The sequence below is a fragment of the Myotis daubentonii genome, chromosome 12 (assembly GCF_963259705.1).
Source record: "Myotis daubentonii chromosome 12, mMyoDau2.1, whole genome shotgun sequence".
Classification (NCBI taxonomy): domain Eukaryota; kingdom Metazoa; phylum Chordata; class Mammalia; order Chiroptera; family Vespertilionidae; genus Myotis; species Myotis daubentonii.
Genome location: NC_081851.1, coordinates 58,952,563 through 58,969,894, shown reverse-complemented (window position 1 = coordinate 58,969,894; position 17,332 = coordinate 58,952,563). Strand labels below are relative to the sequence as shown.

Sequence of the window (17,332 nt, the reverse complement as noted above, 5' to 3'; positions counted from 1 at the left end):
TCAGCAAGGCCCAGCCTGTCTCCATCTACCAGTCAGTACTGATCATCTGGAACCCTACCTCAGCGCTGCACAAAATCTGCCCTGTTCTGAAGCACCGCCCTCCCGCTCGTCCTCCCCTCTCTGGCTTCTCTCCTGATCTTCCAGAGAACCTCTGACTATTCCTGCCCACAACTAAGTTGTCTGCGAGGCAAAAAGCCCTTTTATCATTTTAATTTACCACCAGCTACTGAGGTTTCTCTTGAGAGTCTTCCCCACACCATGTCTAGGTGCCTGTGGGGAAAGATGCTCTGGAAAACCCTGCTCTCCCCACGGCAGCCCGTCAGGAAGGAGTCAAGAGAGAACAGAAAACAGAAGGAGACAGAGAAGAGCTTGGATTTCCTGAGACTTGAATCCCAGAAGAAACACGAAACCAAGTCTGTGACCTTTATTAAGCTGCGGTGATTTATTATTCTGGGAAGACAATGGTGTCAGGAAGGAGAGGGGGAGGACTTCCCGCAGTAGATATTGTGAGTGTGTGTTCTTGTGGGGGGCGTGCCAGCTCTCCAGCCTCTGCTGTGCCTACGGGGTCTGTCCAGCACATGGCCCCACGAAGGGGCACTCACCTTCTGGGCACCCCGAGAAAATGAGCATGGCCTCGGGATTCGGCTCAGCCTATTCTTCAGCCTGCACAAGCCCTCCTGGGCTTTCCTTGAGGCTAACTGGGTGAGAGACTGCTTCAGGGAAGAGACCGGCACCAGCTTAGATCTTCAGCGGGCCAAGCTAGAGGGAGGAGCAAAGGGTCCCCCTCCTGATCATCCTGAGCATCTCTGACATCTCCAGCTACCTAATCAGGCCTCTGCCTCCATTCCTCCCTTCTACATGCTCGCCTCTCTCTATCCTCCGCCTCCCTCTCTATCTCCCCCCATCCTCTGTCTCTCTCTCCCCCTCTCTCCACCCTCCATCTGCACCTCTTCTGCACATCTCTCATGTGTCTGTGCCTCTTGCTGGCAGCTGGCTTTTCCCACTCTGCTTCCCTCTGCCCTCCCTCAAGGCCCCACACACTCTGAAGTCAGCAGGGGACGAGCTGTTTGGAGCTGAATGAACAGGAAACTGCACTTTTGACTCTGAACACGTTTCGGTGGAGCAGGCTCTGCAGAAAGCCAGACACCAAGCTCAGACACTGAACAGCCGCTTCGGGGACATGCCACGGCTGCAACTATGAACCATGCTTTCCTCTCTACCCCCCTTTCCCTACATATGTCTGAGTCACCATCGGCTCAACGCTGTCGCCTCCTGCCCATCAAGGCCTTTCAGCTCCCTTCCTCTTGGACACATGCAGCCTAAACTGAGCAAGAGACAGTGAGAGAAGAGGGTACCTCTGAGGAACACCCAGGAATCATCTCAACACCAAGGACTGCAGGTGAGCTGGAAGAGGTGAAGTGCAAGGATTTTATCCATAGGCAATCCCCCACAGACCCCTGCCGGTGCTAGGTTGCAGGTATTGAGCAACCCCTGTAGAACCCAGGGTGGTGACCCTCCCAGGGACAGGGTTCAAACAAACACTCAAGGACTTCACATCAGATGGCAGGGCCCTACTGAAGCCCTAGAGAAAATCTCAGGGCAGATTTCCTAACACTGAGAATTTAGAGTTGTCAAATAAAACATAGGATAGCCAGTTAAAATTGAATTTCAGATAAATAACAAACTAATTTTCTACTGTAAGTACATCCCAAATATTGCATGGGACATACTTATATTAAAAATAGTTCATTATTGCCGAAACAGGTTTGGCTCAGTGGATGGAGCGTCGGCCTGCGGACTGAAAGGTCCCGGGTTCGATTCCGGTCAAGGGCATGTGCCTGGGTTGCGGGCACATCCCCGGTGGGAGATGTGCAGGAGGCAGCTGATCGATGTTTCTCTCTCATCGATGTTTCTAACTATCTCTCTCCCTTCCTCTCTGTAAAAAATCAATAAAATATATTTTTTAAAAAAATAGTTCATTATTTATGTAAAATTCAATTTTTACTTAGCACCCTTGTGTTATTTGCTAAATCCAGCAACCTTCTATAGAACTACCTGACTCACAGTCATGTTGGCAATGGTGAGAGAGTGCCACAGCGTCAAAGGGACAAAAAAATCACAATCCCTGGCTCAGTCGAGCTCTCTGTGGTGACCCCTCTTGCTTCCATCTCATCTGATCCCTCAGCTGCTCCCAGCTCCTGTGGTCCAGATGTGACCAATGCTTTTGCCCCTTATTTCAGTAAAGTTGAGGTTGAATTTTCAAAAGGGACTTTATTAGAAAAGTAAGGAGGCACACAAATATTTGAATTCATAAAAGAGTATAGTAATTGTCACATGTAAGGAGATCAAATATCAAAGAGCCCTGAGACCAGATAAGTCTAGACATGGTCTGGTCATTCCTTTCCTTTAGGTGTTCTTGGACCCATTGACTTGGAGCAAGGCTTTTAAGCTGGCTGTTCCTTCGGTGAATTGGGCCAACATTCTGGTACAGGGGCTCTCCCTGGCTCTATACTGAAATCACCTAGGAAGCTTTTTGCTGCCTATTCAGGCCAATTAAATCAGAATTTCTGAGAGTAGGGCATTTAAAAGTTCCCCCAGGAAATTCTAATATGCAGCCAGGGTTGAGAAACCATGCACATCAGAATCACCTGAGAACCAATAAAAAAAACTATTGGTGTTTGCATCCCACCCTCAGAAATTCTGATTTAATTGATACAAGGTGCTTCCTGGGCATTGGGATTTTCAAAAGCTCCCTCGGTGATTTTAATGTGCAGCAAAGTTTGAGAATCATAGCTCCTCACACTTTAATAGACTTAAAATCTCCCAGTGCCCTAGCCGGTTTTGCTTAGTGGATAGAGCATCAGCTTGCACACCCAAGGGTCCCAGGTTCAATTCCGGTCAAGGGCACATACCTTGGTTGCAGACTCCTCCCAGGCCCGGGCCCTGGTCAGGGCGTGTGCAGGAGGCAACCAATCGATGTGTTTCTCTCACATCGATTTCTCTATGTCTTTCCCTCTCTCTTCCACCCTTTCTAAAAATCAGTGGGAAAATATCCTTGGGCGAGGATAAAAAAAAAAAAAAAATCTCCCAGGGACCTTGCTACAATGCAGGTGCTGACTCAGTAGGTCTGGGGTGGGGCCTGAGATTCTGCATGTCTAACAAGTCCCAGTTGATACGGTGCTAGTCCTTGGGCCATATTTTGATTAGAAAGTCGTAGATCAGGGGGCCTCAAGCCTGCCTGTACCTTGGAATCACCTTGGGAGCCCTGAAAACTAGTCCCACCCCAGAGAGTCTGATGTAATTGGTCTGAGGTGGGGCCTGGGCATCAGGGATTGTAAAAGCTCCCCACAGGTGATGCTAACTGCAGCCTTGGCTGTACACCAACATCTAGGGTCATTTTACAAATGGCCCTGTGACCCCCCGAGGGGAATACCACTCTAAACAAGCTGTTCTGACTTCCCTCTATTCCCTGCCCCAGCTGGGAACTTTCTTCCCTTGCCTCAGAAGGCCATGCCCTCTAGTAAAAATTCCCCTTTTCCCACTTCGGCCTGAATAATGCCTCTAATTCCCAGCTCAGTTGCAAAAGAGAGATTGACACAATCCCTGAGACCAATGCCTGGTCAGAACCCGCCTACCCCCGCTTTGCTCTGTTACCAATTGTTCTCTTTGCTCAAGTAGCCTTCGATGCCTCTGCCAGAGGAACCATGGGCCAGAGTCACACACTCTGCTTTGACAGGACATAATCAATCAAAAGTGCTGAGCAGTTTATACTACTTGGTAGTTCCCAAGCCAGGCTATCACACAACCTCTCCCCTCTCCTACAACCATCCTTTGGAAAGGAAGTTGTGGTGACTTGTGGGAGAAGAAGCAGGCTACAGAGAACCCGAAGAACAATGTGGAACTGAGGGAATTATGACTCCCTCTTGGGTGTGATTTCCATGAAATTATTCACGAATTTTTTTTTTCATAGGGGATGACCATAAATATCATCTGCAATGCATCTTCTTTAGTCACTATCATCTTCTGCCCTGTGTCTTTTGTTAGGAGTTGGATGTTGCTGATAGAAATTCGAATCCATGTCCTGGATGTACGGCGTTTGTATAAAATATGAACTCTAATGTGTAGAATTTGCAGGTCGCTGAAGTGTCACAGTCTACTGAAATGGGTCTGGAATCAATAAGGTACACATCAAACTCAATTGTGTTTAATTTTCATTGCTACCTAGAGGAAAGCCTAGCATAGCCCTACACGAGTGAAATTAAACATGAAAGCCTGTCTGAAGTGTAGAAGCGATACTTAAAATGACCTGTAAATAGGGTAAAACATGGCAGCCCGGCCCATCACAACATTACTGTTCATTTTTCTTTCCATAGTGGAGGTGACGGCCGCCATAAGAAAATCAGAAGAGACATGAGCACATTGCAGATCTAAAGGGGAACAAAGTGTTTTCAGTTACACACCAGCAGGACTTTCCTCTCTGCACACCCCTGGGGTCTCTTCCAAGTGCAAAATCACACTCTGCCCTTCAGCAGAGAGCAAAGAAGGAAGGTGAGTAAAACAAGGCCCTCCTGAACTTGGCCAGCCCCCACCCCCACGCAACCCCACCTAAGTTCCTTGGCCGGTGAGATAATAGAAGGTTCAACTCTAGCAGCTGACATGGGCGGGGGGCAGACGCCCACTCGGGGCACTTCCAGCTGACACTGACCTTTCAGTCATGGAAACATTCCCCAGACCGACACTAATCGGGGGCACATCTGGCGTTTGGACTGTGTCCAGATGGGGTTTGTGTGAGTCGAGTCAGCAAGATAACCCGCTGGGGAAGCAGGGGAGGGGAGAATGCAATGCTGCTGAGAGCAATCAACATCTTTGGCTGTGTGTGTATGACACGTGGTCATGCTATGGCCAGTGAGTCATAGAAGAGAGACCCCCTAATCCCTGTCCATCCACTCTCCCTACCCCCACCAACGGAGGAGAAAACTGGAGAGACCCAGAGAGCCAAAGCAACTTCCCCAAGGTTCCACAGCTGGTCGGGGCAGTCTAAAACCCCAGTGTTCTGCTCCCACTATCACACACTTCCCATGTTTCTACACACTTTCCAAGCGTAGAATAGTTCATTGTATCTTGAGATAATATGCCAAGAGCTAAGGTGATGACAAGAATCCAGCTGTTTCTTCTCTGCCAACTTCCTGTGACTTGTAAATGTAAAGGACAATTTTCCAAAGCAATGACAAATCCCCACCCCAGTTGTTTCACTGCAGCTTCTTTTTTGGATTTGAAAAGAAGGGCTGCCTTTCCTGACTGGTTTCTGGACTTTTTTCAGAAATAAACGAATACCTCCCATCCCTAGTGCCAGGAACTGCAATGGAGAAGAAGACCCCTCGGTATTGAAGGTCCAGACACACGGATCAGGAATGACCAAGGATCTTGGTCCGCTCTCATCATTTGCCCATACAAAGTCTGACACCTGTGGCAGTCATGAACAGCACTGCTAAAGAGGTAATTAGGAAAACCAAAGCCAGGATAAAAGGGATTATGTCCCCACTCACCCACACAGAAGGCTGTCTCCAGCTGTCAGAGGAAAGTTCTTTCCAGGCCCGCCGAGTGTACATCCCATTCATAGGCGCCATGTTTCAAGCCCACATCAATGATCCTTTCCTGTAAAAACCTCCAGGCAAACATAAAGATGGAAATTAGGAATCTCATCCACCTGCTCAAATCAAAGAGACTAACTGTATCTTCTCATATAAAAACTGCAGAGATTGCCAAACCGGTTTGGCTCAGTGGATAGAGCGTCGACCTGCGGACTGAGAGGTCCCGGGTTCGATTCTGGTCAAGAGTACGTACCTTGGTTGCGGGCACATCCCCAGTGGGAGGTGTGCAGGAGGCGGCTGGTTGATGTTTCTCCCTCATCGATGTTTCTAGCTCTCTATCCCTCTCCTTTCCTCTCTGTAAAAAATCAATAAAATATATTTTTTAAAAAATAAAAACTGCAGAGATCAGTTCATCCTTCTCTTTGGTTGTTATAAACACATAAAGAAACAGAAATAATCCAGGCAATAATAAGACCCACATTGCCCTGACTGGGTGGCTCGGTTGGTTGAGTGTTGTCCTGTACACCAAAAAGCTGTTGGTTGGATTCCTAGTCAAGGCACATACCCACATACCTAGGTTGTGGATTTAATCCCTGGAGGCAACTGATCAATGTTTCTCTCTTCTCTCTCTCTCTCTCTCTCTCCCTCTCTCTAAATAAAAACATATCCTCGGATGAGGAAAAAAAAACAAGCAAGCCCTGGACAGTGTGCTCAGTGGTTGGAGCATCGGCCCATACACCAAAGGGTTGCAGTTTCAATTCCTGGTCAGGGGCATGTACCTGGGTTGTAGGTTTGATCCCCGACTCCGGTCAGTGTGCAGGAGGCAACCCATCAAGATGTCTCTCTCACATCAATGTTTCTCTCTCAAAAAAAAAAAAATCAATGGAAAAAATATCCTTGGGTGAGGATTAACAAGAACAAAACAGAAAGCAAGACCTATATCAGTGATGGCGAACCTTTTGAGCTCAGTGTGTCAGCATTTTGAAAAACCCTAACTTAACTCTGGTGCCGTGTCACATATAGAAATTTTTTGATATTTGCAACCTTAGTAAAACAAAGACTTACATTTTTGATATTTATTTTATATATTTAAATGCCATTTAACAAAGAAAAATCAAACAAAAAAATGAGTTCGTGTGTCATAGGTTCGCCATCATTGACCTATATCAATGGTCAGATTCCCAAAGCAAGTTTGAGCTCCCCCAGTAACTCGTCAGCCTGCAGAGCTCTCCAGCACTGTTCTCTTCCTTCTGCATCCAGCCTCCGTACAAAAGGCAACTATCTTCCACCATCCAGTCAGTGATGTCCTCTTCTGGAGTAATCGGAAAGGAAGACTGTCTTCACTCCAGTTGCAGATATTTCACCCCCACCCACCTGAAGATCACCCTATCCCATATCCCTCACTTCTGTTGTCCTACCTGAGATATAGTCTTTATCCGCTCCTGATGGGCGGGACGGTCATCATTGAGAAAGAGTGATCCTCCTCCGCCCTTTAGGGGACAGCTTATCAGTTTCACCCTCCTCAGGAGGCTTTTGTCATATTCCACAAGCTCTCCAGATCTCTGAGAAGGAGCTCACAGACACCACCCCTCTTTCTAAAGCGAGTTGGGGTCTCTGCTGATATCAACCCTTCCCCCTCCACCCCCAATGATTTGGTATAAAGCCATTCCACATCCCATGCCAAACCAGTAATTCACAGCACTCATCAAAATCTGCCTCATCAACTGACTCAGCATTCCTGCTTTGGGAGCATAGCCAACCTCCCTAACACCCTGACATCCTTGCCTTCGGCATCACTATTTACATCGCATGAGAGCTTTGGGCTTAGAAAGCCCAATTCTATCTGGATAAAGTATGCAGATGATTCATCCTCTCTGAAAAGACTACACACCCGGGTCTTGATATCCACGCCAAAAAGCTTCTGAGATGGGGCTCAGAGAGGACAGAGCGGGGAGTCCTGTTGCTATGGAAAGCAGTGTGCCAGTTGCCAAGTGAGAATGACTGGCTGTTCATGGGGCACTGCTCTGCCAGGGTTCCCTGTAGCAATTGAGGAAACTTTCTGCCTGGAGCAGCTGTGGACATAGCCTGGGGTCACCATGGCGCCTCAGGCCACACTGACGGTTCCCTGTCCCCTAGTCTAACCTCCTCTCACACTGAAAGACCCGACCCACCACAGACATTCCAGCTGGCCTCCTGGGAGGTTTCTTTGGCCAGGCTCTCCAGCCCAGTGAAACGTTCACTCTATGCTACAGACAAAAAGGGTTTTGACTCAGTTCTGTGTTTTAGAGTGTGCGTTAAATTCCATTAACTTTGGGGGGAAGGGGGATGACAAATAACAACTTGTCTGAACTTTTTACATTTCTCCTCAGTGCCTCAGTAAGGTTCACAGCGAGGTCATCAACGATAAGGAGGGAGGCCTCCCAGCTGGACTGTCCCTTAGCCCTGAGGGGACGTTTCACAGTGACGAGCTGATAGGACTTAGACACTGGTTCACATATGGGGAGGATCGTGGAGATGGAAATTAATGTAAGGGTCATTACATTAGGGGGTAGTCAAGGGAGGGGAGGGGGTAAAGAAATAGTCTCCATCAGGTAAGATGTATAATGAGGATGGTAAGATCCCAAAAACCGAGGCTTCAGCTGCTAGAAGGTTCTGGGAGCAGAGATAATAAAACTAATAATAGATTTTGAGGGCTTACTATGCACAGGGCATCTATGCTATGTACACTATTACATTTATTACTTTAATCCTCATAGCAACCCTATGAGAAGAGAAACCATCACCTAGCCATTTTACAGATGACAAAACTGAGGCTTTGAGAGGCTAGCTCTGGTCACATAAATAGCAAATGAAGGGACTGGGGTTCAAACCAAGGCCTATCTGACTAGAGTGCACATTCTTGACCACTACACTAGAGCAACAGGCCTTAGAAATGGTGACCATGTCCATTCACCTGTTAGAAATGAGTATATCGATGGTGTGTGGAGGACTTTGAAAATGTTGCCTTCATTTGGACCAGGATATTAGTCATCCCCTTCATGCAGCACCATTTTGAGGAAACACATATCATTACACTTATCAGAAGTGCCTTTTTCTAGGGCCAGATCGCCCAGTGTATGACCACTGCCTCTTCAACACTCCTTCCAACAAAAATCTAGCAGTGTGGTGGGCTGAGCTGAGACTCTGGAAGAGAAGCCCCGATGCCCCACCTGGTAGGGGGATTTCAATCCAGGATTTCTCCACCTTCTGGACGCCTTAGGGGAGACAGTAGGCCCTCGAGCCATAGAGCTGGCGCAGGATAAAGAGGCCCCACCCACCTCATTCTTGTCCAGGAATTTCCTCTATCTTCCCTTACCCTGCTCTCCCCAAATTACCCCCCCTTCCCCAGAATTAGGAGGCCAAAGGCCTCAGGAGTCTCCAAGGGACAGGGTGAGGGCAGGGGTCAGATTTTTCTCTTCCAGTTGCTGTTTTCTGAGTACTTTAGGCTTGGTGTAGTCCCGCTGAATTCACCACTGTGGGCCGTGGGTGGGGAGGTACAGATGTGGAAGTATATCTAGGATGTTTCAAGCCTTCGTGCAAAAGAAAGACCCGAGGAGCAAAACCAACGGAGGAGCTGCCATTGCACACAGCTGGGGAACCTAAAGAATCCTAAAGAACCTATAGCCTGAAGGACCAACGTCTGTCGTAAGAATTTTAAGAGGTGATAAAGGTAACTTGCCATCACAGAAGGCAGATAGGGCTAAAGAAACAAGTGAAATTAATTCCTTCTCAGGCCACCAGAAAGGTGAATGGCTACCAGATGGTCAGACAGAAATACCTGCCCACAGGCTGCCCAAGGAAAAAAAAAATGCAAGAAGAAATCAGAGCCTCCACCAAGCAGGTGAGCAGGAAATTAAACTATCTGTACGCTGACCACAATGCAAGACCACACACGTTCATGAAGAGGCTGTTAGGAAGACAGTGTGAGCGTGAGTGTGAGCGTGAGTTAGTATCCATCTTCTGTCTGCCGCCCACACCCAGAGAGTGCAGGGAAATACCTTCCGAGAACACCCAGCAGTTTCAACAGGGGTGAAGATGGGACAGCAGAGACCAGGGCCACTGGGGGGAAACCAGCACACATCCCAGACCATGTCACTGGACCAAGGAACAATATCTTTTCCTAAGCATTTACTTTGTCACGGGCATTTTGCTGGGATCTTTCTAAGTGTCCTGGCAGCTTCTGAAATGGCTCTCATGATTCTTGCCTCCTATAAGTAATCTTTCCCTTTACGTGTGGGCTAGACCTGGTGACTTGCTAAAGACAAATCGAATATGGCAAAAGGGGATGGGCTGCCACTCCTATCAAAAAATCCTCTGAATTTGTGCTTGTGCACTTCTCATCCTCTCTTTGAATCATCTTCTCTGTGCCTTTGTTGCTACATGCCTCCTAGCAGACACAAACACATACACACACACACACACACACACACACCCACACCCACACAATCCCTCCAGGAGAAGGAGGGAGCTCAGCCACCTCTTGTCATTGTTCAGCTCCTTCCCAATCAATCTCCTGCCAACCACAAATTAGCATTACACAGGCATTTACAGTGCAGCCCCAAGGGGTAGATAGAAGCTGCTAATCCTTAAGAAGAGGCACTGGTACGATAGCAGGAGGCCCAAAGCCTGGCCCCCATCCTTGGGATGCTCCTTTGTGAGCCGGCCAAGCCAACCACAGATGGTGAAGTTGCTGGGCCTGGAGCAAACAGGAGACAGCAGGAGCCCGGGGAACAGAGACGGCTTTGCAAATAGCTGCATGACACGGTTCCTGAAACTCCAACCCCTGCAGACGACCTCTTGGGTTGGATTCCTTCTCAGAGCTTCCAGCCTGGCCCTCCTCGGTACATTTTTCCTGGGTAACGTTATGAATGGCTCCGAGTGGGACCAACCTGGAGCAAGAAATGCCCTGGGGCCAGGCCTTAGTTAGCCCCGCGCTGCCCGCTCCGCAACGGGATTAACAAACCCCAAGGTTTTATTTGGTTTCTTTTTTCTTAAGGGATTGATTTCGCCTCATGAAGTCTGACTAAAGTTCCTGATCCCAAAGGAAGGCAGCCCTGGCTGGGTTCCCAGGGTCATATCCCCAAGTGCTGCCTTTCTTCAGGCCCCGGGGGCCCCTGCAAATGCAGCCCTTCCTGCCGCGGCCCCAAAGGCTGGCTCTTGCAGCCTCCAAAGCTCCCTGTGTCCTCATCCCGCAGCTGGGGCTGGAAAGGAGGGGAGCTTGTGAGAGGGGAAGCCTCTTATCACAAACATTTCCTGCCTATTCCCTCTTGACCCTGCATACCACAGCCCTTCCCTGACCAGTTGGGCCACCAACAGAGGTCCCAGCAAACTCTTCATAAAAGCCCCCCCCACCCCCCCGCAGTTCTGTCTCTACTCCAGATTCTTCTCCATCCACACCGTTTCCCTTCCCTAGGGAGCTCATAGGTTCTTAACAGCACCCAAAATGGCTCAGTCACTGAAAAACACGGAAGGAAGTCAGGTAGAACTGGAAAGAAAGAGCACAAAAAGCAGAGGAGGATTTTTGGTTCCAATAGCAAACCTCACAGCTGGAGTCCCGCCTACCTCCTCCAGGACCCTGCTGTCTCTCTCTCTGACAAAGGGAGAAACACAGCCGGAGGCAGGTGAGAGGGAGGCCTGTGCACCTGTGGTGTCCGTGTGCCTGTCTACGCCCATCCCCATCGCACGTTGAGTTGAGTGCTTGCGTGTGCTGCCTGTGGAGCTGACGACATTTGGACTATTACGGGTTCGTGCACTGAAGAATTGGGAGCAGAGGGCCAGGGGGCCTCGGACCAGCCCAGCCCAGCTGTGCTCAGCAGGTCACTGAGTTCCCATACCCCTCTCTCCTCCCCACACCTGAGGCACCCTAGTCCCACGCCTCCCCACAGCCTCCTCTGGCCTGCTCTCTGCCTCCTGCCCCAGCTCGCTGTGTGGTCCGAGCCCTCTGCCACGCAGAGCGAGGGAGGGAGGGATGGGCCAGCATGTTTACAGTCAAGCATAACTGAACCTTTATTTTAAATAAATAAAACTCTTAGCCAGTTTTTATTTCCCTTTGCTTTCAAGACACTGTTTTCTCCCTCCTCTTCCTTCTCCCCTTCCTCCTCCTCCTCCTCCTTCTCATCAGGGCTGAGCCTTTATCTGTGGGGCCACCCAGGGATTGGCTGTGGGAGGAGGGAGGAACAGAAGCCAGGCTGACCCTGGTATTCAGTGTCTTCTCAGGTCAAGTGACACTCCCTCCTCCCTCAAATGCCCACAGAGCCCCTGGGGTTCTTCTGAATTCAGGGATGCCCAGGCCCGAGGAGTAGAGACGAAACAGGAAGCCCAGGTCCCATCAGCAGCATGTTGTCCATCTGTTCTCACCAATCATGAGGTTGCCTACTCCCCAGCCCCCACTCCACTATGAAATTGCCATCCATCTGTCTTCCACTTTGGCCTGTCATCTCTCTGTCTCCTTGTTGGACCCTCGTTCATCTGTCCCTCCCACAGGACAACCATCTCTCAGTATCTCCTTTGGGTTGTCATAAATCCACCTTCCCCATGAGATGTCCCATCTGTCTATATCCCCTTGCCCATCTGTCTCCCCCACTGGATGTACTTCTGCCCATCTGTCTTCCTGAGTAGAGCCAGCAATCGTGGGTCCCTGCGATATGGGGACAATGGGATTCTGTTCTGACTTTGATCCCAGCAATAATAGTAGTAGCTACCAGCAATCAAGTGTCTACTATGTGCCAAACACTTTATATCCTCTAACAGCCCTATGAGTATGTGTTTATTGTCCCATTTTACCAGTAAGGAAACTAAGGCTCAGAAGGGTTAAGTATCTTCCCGAAGGTCACACAGCTACTAGTGGCAGATGCAGGGCCTAGAAGCAGGACTGCTCATACTGACTGGGGGTGAGGACACAGTCTCCGTATTCCTACACCCCCAGGATGTAAGACTCCCCTTTCCTGGCCTCTCTGCACATTTAATTTACACTTTGCTGCTGGATGTTTTCAGGCTGATGAAGTTTCCTCCTTGCCCTGGCTCTACACAAAAAAAAGTGAAGGAAGAAAAGCAGCCAGATGTGAAAGGCTTCAGAGGTCTTGGGGTGGGGGTGGGAGGGGTGGGGGGATGGAGAGTGATGTTAAATAAACATCCAATGATATTCTTTCTGCAAAACAATCCATTTTCCTGGCACCCAGGAGTTCGTCCAAGGGTCTGTGGGTCACCAGGGAAAAGCGTTCCGTGTGTTTTGGCTCCATGTTCTTCCATTGGCTACAAAGAGCTAATTCTTCCAATTAATGAAATCAGCACTGCTGATGGAGATGTACTGACAGATTATTTTCAAGATGAATATATTCACACCGATGGTGGGGCTGACAGGCTGAAGGATTCAGAGGGGACCGTGTGAAGGTCCCCTACCAGCCAGAGACACTGAGGTCATTCATGATGGCCAGGATGTTGGCCACCGCCTCAAGGGACACCTTTCTCCACCCGGAGCCATGGAGGCTGGGCTGGGTTGTCTGTGTTGAGGGGCTGCCTATCAATGGGCTTCTGTATGGTCCTGGCAGGTCCTGGCACTCCTCCCCTCTTCCTTCTCCCCCAGTGCCCCAGCCAAGTCCCCTTCAGGACCTTGTCTGAAGGGCCTATTCAGCATTTAGGATTCCCTGATGGGAAGTGAAAAGGAGACAGACAGATGCTTCTGTGGCGCTGAGGAAAAGCTGGAGACCTGAAGGCAGGAAGGGAAGCCTGAAGCCACAGAGGAGAAGCCCAGAGCGAAGAAAGAAGGAGGTCCTGTGGGATGAGAAAGGAAGAAGGAAAGGGAGGAGGGGAGTCTAGGGGAGGGGGCCCAGGGCGGGAGGACCAGATAGGGAGGGGAGGAGGCCGGAAGAAGGCCCCCAGGCAGAGAGACAGGAGAGAGAGAGAGAGAGAGAGAGAGAGAGAGAGAGAGAGAGAGAGAGAGAGAGAGAGAGAGAGATCCTGTTGGGAGACTGAGCAGCGCCAGAAAGCAGTGTGGGATATTTTTTAAAGCCACAGATTTAATTTCCTGATGACTTTTTTCAGGCTGATATTAGCAGCATTTTTCATCCCCTGAGCAGATCTGCCTGTGTGGAAAAGTGATCCAGAACGTGCCGGGTGACGGAGCCCAGCCTTTACCAAGACAGGCCCATAAGGATCGCCCAACATCAAGCCAACATTTCAGCTCCTTTTTAGAACCCCTAGAGAACAGCACAGATTTTGCTTCTGGCCAGCCCTGGAGCAGGGAGAGGAACAGTTTCTAGACAGCTCTGATGGATACATGGTGATCAGAAGTCAAGGGCAAAATTAACCCTGATAAAGTAACAAGGATGGTTTCAGTTTTCCTGCCTGAACCCAGAATGCATCAGTGTATTCTGAGCATTGAGTGTTAAAAGTTAGGAGCTAAAGGAACCAAAGGCCAAACTCCCTTCTGAGCATCTGATACTACCACCAAACAGCTTTCTAAAGCCTTATTTCCCTGCTTAGAATCCACCAGTGCAGTCCTGAGCTTGCCAGGTGAAGTCCACACCACAAGCCAGGAAAGCAAGGCCCTCAAAACACCAGGGTGATCCAGCGACCAGGGCATCCTGGGGGCCGGCACCATAGACACCGGAGCAAAGCTGCATTTAACAAGACCCCTGGGTCACCATGTGCACGTGACAGCATGAGAAGCCCTGCTCCTGGCTGCTTCCAACCCCCCCCCCCCCCCAGCTGGTCCGCTGCTTTCCTAGAGAACTGCTGTCCCCAACAAACTGGGTTTGGAAAGTTCTCCAAACACCTCGTCCACTTTTCCCTTTCTGAGCACTGGCTCATGTCATCGGCTCCATCTTGAAGCTAGAGTACCTATGCCCACTCAGGGAATCTTGCCCACATGTTATGCCCACTTAGGGAATCTTGCCCACATGTTATGCCCACTTAGGGAATCTTGCCCACATGTTAAGACCGAACTCCAAAGTTACCACTACCCCTACCCCCTTGAAGATCTTCCCACCATTCCCTTCCCCTGCCAGAGGCTGGAACTTGGACTGCCATTTGTTTAGATCACCCATAGAGTGCTTTTCACTTTCTGTCTTATATTTCAGTGACTCATGTACTTATCTAGGGATAGTACTACGTAGTGGTTTATAGGACTTCCTAGATTCAAATCCTTTTCCCACTGCTTCCTACCTGTGACACTCAGTAAGTGCTTAACCTCTTTGGAAATCAGTTTCTCTGTCTATAAAATGGGGCTAATAAATAGATGTACTCATAGAGTTGTAAGGATTTTTAAAATATATTCATTGCAGGTCTATATGCCAATATAGTACGTGCTCAGTAAATGATTGTTAATTGAATGAAGCGATACAAAGAACAGTGTCCTTAATCACAGAGGAAATAAGAGATACTATCCACAAACTTGACATGGTATAGTCTTCCCAAGGCTGGCTGATTGTCTTCTGAACCTTTTCCTAGCACCATAATTTGTTTTTATAAAATAATCAATAACTGTTGTTGTTTTTCTAATGGTCATTGGGTAAAAGTCCTGCTTCTTCGATTTGGTTTCCATGCTATCCCCTTATTGGGTTCTTTCTGCCCGACTTCCTGGTTCCACTCCTAAAGCGCAGCATTTTCTTTCAGCATCTTTTTAAATATTTCAACTGGTCCTAAGTATTTATTTTATTTTCTATTTCTTTGTGTAACTTTATCAAATGTCTCATTAACATTCTTTTGACTCCCCCAAATATTTCTTAAAACACTTATTCTGTGTTTTTTGTGTTTTTTTGTTTGTTTTTTTTTATCTCCAAGGGAATAGTTTGGCTGGGTTTTCTACCAGGAATGACACAATTCTTTCCACATCAATGCAGAGGGGAAATTTGAGAACCAGTAGATTCGCATCATCTGATCCTATACCCAAAGAATTGCTGAATTGCTCAAATGCACAAGTCCCCAACTCTCCCACTAGCCATATTTCTCAATGCTGTCTCTACCAAAAAAAAAAAAAAAGTTATTTCTGTTACTTCTGGTTAAGTCCTAAGGGAAAGTGAAATAAATACCATAAAAGAAGCTCATTGAAGATGGAGGTCATTCCAGAATCCAGTTACCTTCCATTACCAGGGTGCCTGACACATAAATATCAGACACATTTATGTAATTTTTTAATTTCAATCAATAAGCATTTTTAATTTCCTTTCAGAGTCCCATATGGGGACCTGGTTCGGTTTAGATGCAATTCAAATATCATCTGTCTCCCATGCTGTGTCCCATCTATAATTTTTATGTCTCAAACTTTTCTTTATTATCCAGGGGCAAAATATTGATCAATGCAACCAGGCTCTTTCCACCCCAATAGAAGAGTTTCCCTCTTCTTGCCACACTCACCCCTAGTCTTAAGAAGGGGAGAAAGAGCCGATTAAAGCCACTTGTTTGAGATTTCAAGGAACTAGGGAGAAACGGGACCTCAGGCAAGTGGGAATGTGAGCTACATGGGAAATCTCGGAGAGGACACCTGCTCCGCCATCAGTCTTTGTCTCCAAGGCTCCTGGAGGTGCAGCCCCATGGGAGTGGCTTCTTATTGGGAAGTGGGGCAAGCGAGCATAACACCAGCAGGGACAGAGGGCTCTGTCTGTGGGAAAGGACAACCCGTGAACTTTCAAGCCCAGGGGGTGGGGCAAGGCTTACAATTTGAGCTGGATGTCTGGAAACTCAATATTGCCCAGAGTATCGATTACCTCACAGACTCAGATCCTTTCCTGCTCAGGGGGCAGGGGGAGCCGGGCAGGTCTCTGACATGAAGCTCTCCGTGCAGCTTTTAATTAACTCTAAGAAATACGCATCAGAGCCTCCTAGAAAGAGAGATTGTTTTTCCTGGTAGAAGGACACAGGAGTCATCAAGATAGGAATTTGAGTGTGACAAAAATATCAGGAGGTTCCCATGTCTGCCTTGGCTCAGGGAATTAAACAATAGCAGCTTCATTCTTTAAATCACAGGGTTGTGACCATTGCTTCACACCAAAGTCCTGCTCAGGGTCTCTTTCCCAAAGAGAATCATAAGAACGTTGCTTGCCCTGTCTGCCGTTTTGATATCAAACATCCATGGTACTCAAGCATCAAAATGTGAGGAACTGTCTTGATCCTAAAGCTGTGGGTAATTCCAGATACATGGCTGAATTACAGAATCCTGCTTAACGTCTGAGTGTGAACTCTCCCTCCATTCAGTCTACGGCTGACACTAGACTCCTCTCGTCCAAGCCTTCCTTCAGGTTTTCTGCATCAACATTTAATAAGGACCTACCAGTATGCTTGACTCTACTCTAGGCACGTGGGATACAAGTAGCCAGGACATGGTCACTACTCTCAAGGGGTTTATTTTCTAATAGAGAAAACAGATGTGTGAATTAATAGTAGTAGCAGCTTTGGGGGGAAAAATTTTAATTTATTTTTTACAAATAAAATTTGTATCTATTTAAAGTACACCATGTGATGTTTTGACATATATATACATTGTGAAATGATTACCACAATCAAACTTATTAGACCTCTCTCAGCAAATTTCAAGTATATAATGCATTAGTTACAGTCACCTAGTGCTGTACATTAGGTTTCCTTATTCATCTTATAACTGAAAGTGTACCTTTGATCAATATTTCCCCCATTCCCCATTCCTAGCCCCTGCTGACCACCATTCTACTCTCTGTTACTATGAATTTGACTTTTTTTTCTTTTTTAGA

At 48.0% G+C, this 17,332-nt stretch overlaps 1 long non-coding RNA gene across 2 annotated transcripts in view; it reads right to left on the bottom strand.

Moving 5' to 3' along the window:
- LOC132213436 (uncharacterized) overlaps positions 1–17,332 on the bottom strand; it is a 117,327-nt gene that overhangs the window by 14,441 nt on the left and 85,554 nt on the right. For both annotated transcript variants that reach the window (XR_009447999.1, XR_009448000.1), the window contains exon 5: positions 5,547–5,665. This is a non-coding gene — a long non-coding RNA (uncharacterized LOC132213436). The remainder of the gene's footprint in view (positions 1–5,546; positions 5,666–17,332) is intronic.